Here is a 5,550-nt window from a genome sequence, read left to right on the forward strand (position 1 = left end):
GAGAAAGAGATGGAGGGGGAGGGGAAGAGGAGGAGGTGGGAGAGGAGACAGAGAGGTAAGCTCTGAGGAAGATCTTGCACACTCAGGATATCCTGCAAGGGGAGCCTAGCAGGGTAAATCCAGCGTCTAGATGGATTTATGGAAATTTCCTCTTCCTCCTTCATTGAATGTTGGATACCATTAATGCAGGTCTCCTGGAGGCCCCCCACCCCACTCCCAGCCTCCAAAGCCAACCCAAGACTGTAATGATTGTTGGGTTTTATCGGCTAGGAGATCTGACCGAGTGAGGACTCCAGGCCCAGGCCAGCAGGGCCCCTGGATGCCCAAGGTAGAGGTCAGAGCACACAGCCCCACCTGGGCCCCCAGTGAGGAAGAGCAAGAATCCGGGTGCCCCAGCCAATCAAAAGCCAGAGGTCTTTGGTCACCATTCTGAACATGGCTGAGAAGTTTGGCTTTTTCTTCCTTGGAATAAAAAGGGTTGCAGGTAGGGTGGGGGAGTTGTTTGTTGTTGTTTTCAAATAGGATTCTGAAACCCAAGGCCTAACATTGGAGTACTGGGACCCGCAAGAGAGGTGGTGGCAAAGAAGACTCTGTTTATTCCCTCGAGAATGCTATGTAGTTCCAAGATGGCGGATCAAGCTTTCTCTTATACCCAAATCTAGTTGGTTGGCTCTGGAACCCTGGAGCTCTGTGTTAAAGGAAATCTGAGGCCACATCCAGGTCAGGCTGGAAAGGGCACAGTGACCCATGAGCAATGCCTGCCTTGGACCTAAAGGAGGAGCCTTGCCTCTCTCATCCCACTCTGTCCTCCAACAAAAGTCCAACCCATTGGCCTAGGAGGCTGGGGGGGCGGTGCCAGCTCTGCTTCATCCTGTCCCATGGATTGGCCAACCCTAGTGTAGATAAACTTATATCTTAACTCCCACACCCCTTGGTATATGTCTGGATATATATGGTATATGTATGGTATATTAGTGTTCATGGATCCCCAACACTCTAGTTAAAGCAAATCGTTTCCTCGTTCTCCCTGATTATCAGTTGCAAAACTAGGTTCACCAGAGAGGCTCTCAAACCACAGGAAGCCTGGGAAGATACTTTCTGTGACATGAAGGATTCCCTATAAATCCAAACTGTGCCCACTTCGGACTTTGTTTAAGATGTGGACAGACCACACTGGAATGAGAGCTTCATGTCAGCCGCTGACTGGCTGTGTGGCCTTGGCAAGTCATTTCTCATCTCTGGTTCATTTGATGCTCGTGTGATTAAGTTATGGATGTGATGAAATTGTGCCTCTTGAGATGGGGAAATTATCCCGGATTATCCAGGTGAGCCCAGGGTAATCCAAGGGTCCTCAGAAGGGGAAGGCAAGGACTCAGGGGCGTTGGGGGGAGAAGGCAGTAGGATGAGGAAGGAAGCAGACATTTGTGATGTGGCCATAAGTCAAGGAAGACAAACAGCCTCCACCCTTGGAAGGTGCAAGGAATGGATTCTCCCTGAAGCCTCCAACAGGAACCAGCCCTGCCGACGACATCCTGATGTTAGCCCCTTCAGACTCATTTTGGACTTCTCAGCTCCAGAACTGTAGGACTGTAAGTATGTATTGTTTTAAGCCACAATATTTGTGATTTGTAGAGCAGAAGTAGGAAATTAACACAAGGGCTGTTCTAGAGACCAGAACGCTGACCTTGGTGGCGGACACATCTGGGTTTGAGTCCCTGCTTCCCCTGCTAGCTGTGTGACCTTGCACAATTTCCTAACCTCTCTGAGTCTCAGAGAGGCAGACTTTCTTTCTCTTCCGCACACGGCAGTAATAAAAGACCTACCTCAGACCGTTGGAAAGATGAAAGAAGTTGATACCCACAACGTGCTCGGAACAGAGTCTGACACACTGCATTCAATGAATGTTGGATCACTTTCCTGTCCTGTTGGGCATTAGAAGGTTGGCATTCCCCAATGCAGGCCCTCTAACCATCCCCGGGGCACTACTTGAGCCACCTTCCTGATGTTCCATTTTGTTCAAGGTCACACCACTGCTCAACAACATTCCATGGCTCCCTAGTACATAACCTCATCTCCCAGGAAGGAAAAAATTAAAGGGATGGCAAAGCTGAAAGAGGGCTGGAGGACCCAAACCTTCCCAGGTTGATTGAAATGTCACTCTCTTTGCACTCCCAAGCTAGGTCAGTGCCCTGTCATTCATCCCCACGGCACCCCTTCCCGTGTTACAGCACTGAGCCCAATTGTAATGCAATGATCATTCGTATTGTGAATATACCATCCATCCCGTATCCCCGGGGGTTGGGACTGCTGCTAGGCCCATAGTACCTGTTCCACAAATATTTGTTAAATGAATGAACAGATGGATGACCAACCTCCTCGGACCAGCTGGGCCATGTTCCCAAAGACTTCTTCCTGACGGCCAAGTTCTCGCTCTTCACCACGGAGAGGCCTGCGGGGTTACCAAGATGGGAGAATGGAACACCGTGCCAAGCGTCATCAGACATTTGTAACTCCTGCAGCCAAAAATGTTATTGGAAACATGATGTGTGTCTGGGTGGTATGTGTTCAGGTAGCGGGGGGACTTAATTCCACCCCCCCACCGTCCTGCAGACCAGGTTCAGGGAGGGAGGGGAAGGAGGATTCCTCGTGCTCCTGGAGGTCCAAGGTGGAGGGAAGGAGTACAGAGGTGAGAAGTCAACTTTTGGGGACTGAGAAGGAAGAGGTAGGAGGTAGGAGGGTGCTGACAGCCCAGTTGATTTTGTCTGCTTGGCAAGAATCCAGGCCCCTGGCCTCTGGTCCCGGCTGGGAAGGGTTAACAGCACTGAGAGGGAGTGTTGGGAGGGTGCGACCAGGAGTGAGGAAGCCCTAACAGGGGATGGGGCTTCTTGGTGTGGGTGGATGAGGCCCATTGATTACCGCCCCCCCTCCCATGAGCAGGACCCTACCCATCCAGCCCAGCTCCTCCCACTGGAACAGAGAGATTTGCAGGGGTAGGGGGAGACCACCTGGGTGCCTGAGAGGAGTGGGGGGTACCAGCAGGGTTGTTCCAGCCCATTGTTCCAGGATGGGGATGGGAGGAGCTTGGAGCATGTTTGAGACCCCTTCTCAAACCCAAGCTAGCTGTTCCTGGGTCTGGGAAAGCTTCCATGTTCCAGAACAGAGGCCCAGAGAGGGTTAACAGCTGCTCAAAGCCACACAGCAAGTCCTGAGCAGCCAATCCTTCCAGTTCCCAGAGAACTCCTCCACTCCTGCTACACACACACACACACACACACACACACACAGATGTATTCAGTGGCCTTGCCCTGCCCATCTCTCCAGCTACATGGCCCACCCCTTCCTCTCCTTCTACTCTGACCCCATCATGTGGTTTCAAATCTCTGCGCCTTTGCTCGAGCTGCCCTCTCTGCCAGGAATACCCTGTCTCGCCACCGTGCATCCAGCCACAGTAACCTGGTCATCTTTCAAATGCAGACGTCCTCTCCTCCAGTCAGTCTCCCAGGGCTGCCCGTCCTCTTCCCACCTACCTGGGAAGGTTGATCTGCCTGGGGTGGGGGTCTGTACTTGGCCAACACATTCATCCTTTCTCAAATCACACTGCCTCTTCATTTTGTCACGTACACATCTGTCTCCACCCCTGGACTGCTGTTGTACCAGCTACCAGCACTGGACCTGACCCATACTGGAAAAGTTGGATGAACTGAGCCAGCCTTCATGCCTGCACCTCCCTTCCCAGGGCCAACTGTTACTGTGAACTCCTGGAAACAGATCAGAAGCACCAAAGCCATTGCATTTTAGGGCAGTGTAGCCTAATGGTCAAGAACACAGGGGCGCCTGGGTGGCTCAGTTGGTTAAGCGACTGCCTTCGGCTCAGGTCATGATCCTGGAGTCCCGGGATCGAGTCCCGCATCGGGCTCCCTGCTCGGCGGGGAGTCTGCTCCTCCCTCTGACCCTCCCCCCTCTCATGTGCTCTCTCTCTCTCTCTCTCAAATAAATAAATAAAAATCTTAAAAAAAAAAAAAAAAAGAACACAGACGTTTACATCTGCCTTTGGCTCAGGTCATGATCCCTGGGTCCTGGGATGGAGCCCCGCATTGGGCTCCCTGCTCAGCGGGGAGTCTGCTTCTCCCTCTCCCTCTGCCCATTTTTCCTGGCTCGTGTATGCTCTCTCTCTCTCTCTCTCTCTCGAATAAATAAATAAAATCTTAAAACAAAAACAACAACAACACAGACTTTCAAGGTCAGAAAAACCTGGGTTTGAATCCCAGCCCTGCCACTTCCTTGCTGTGTGACCTTGAGTAAGATACTTGCCCTCTCTGGGCTTCCCTTACCCTTTCTGCAAAATGGAGATGCTAATTTCAACCTTGCAGAGCTGCTTTGCAGGCTTCTCTGAGATGATGCATGTAGGGTGTATGACACAAGGCTCAGAGTAAGTGCTTTATATACGTTGTTGCCCTAACTCTGTGAGTCATTTCTGAAAGCCCATCGCTCCCCACCCTGCCTCCTGGCTCTGGCCCTGCATCATTCACCGAAGTCCCTGTTCTGGCTGCGTTGTTAACACGGAGTAAGTTAAGCCCCACTAACCAGGTGCCCAGATGGGCATCCCAGCTCTGCCACCGCGCTGGCTGTGTGACCTCGAGAAAGCGACTTCACTTCTCTGAGTTTCCGTTTCTTCCTCTGTAGCATGCCGATAGCAACAGCACCTGCCCGGCAGGGTATCATAGAATTAGCGTTTGTGCTTGTAAAGCCCCGAGGGCAGCAGGGGGCAAATGCTGAGTGCTGGCTTGCAAGGTGCTCATCGGAAGACTCGAATTCGCCATCTGGGCCACTTCTTCCTCCGCCCTCTTTCTCCTCCCACTGCCCCACCCACCAATTTACAACCAGGGACTTGGCCTCTTTTGCCTTCGCTGTTAGAAAAACCCAAGGCCTCCAAGATCAGTGGACTGAGAGTCTTTAGATTCCATGGCCACAGGTCTTTAGCTTCCTTTTTAGGAGCCCCCTTTCTTCCAGAAGGATCTGTAGGGATCCCCAAAATATAAAGGCATATGAAAAAGCACCTGCTCATCTAGAGAGGACGAGGGAACACGGTGCCACACCCCTTAAGCCCCTGCTGCCCCTGCTGCCCCTCCCAGGCTCTGCAAACTTCCCATTAATCCACTGACCCCTCACCCACCACCACCACCTTAGATGGAGGGAGAACGTTTTCTTTTTTCATTTTGATATCATTTTATTTTTTTTTATTTTTTTTTTTAAAGATTTTATTTATTTATTCATATGAGACAGAGAGAAAGAGGGGCAGAGGGAGAAGCAGGCTCCCCGCTGAGCAGGGAGCCCGATGCGGGGCTCGATCCCAGGACCCTGGGATCATGACCTGAGCCGAAGGCAGACGCTTAACCATCTGAGCCACCCAGGCGCCCTCATTTTGATATCATTTTAAACTCACAGAAAGGTAGCAACCATAGGACAAGGAACTTCTTAAATCTTCGCCCAAAGTCACTGATTATTGCTCTTTTGTCCCATTTGCTCTATCATCCTCTTCCTCTCCGCCCC

Source organism: Neomonachus schauinslandi, chromosome 14 (assembly GCF_002201575.2).
Source record: "Neomonachus schauinslandi chromosome 14, ASM220157v2, whole genome shotgun sequence".
In the NCBI taxonomy this organism is placed as follows: domain Eukaryota; kingdom Metazoa; phylum Chordata; class Mammalia; order Carnivora; family Phocidae; genus Neomonachus; species Neomonachus schauinslandi.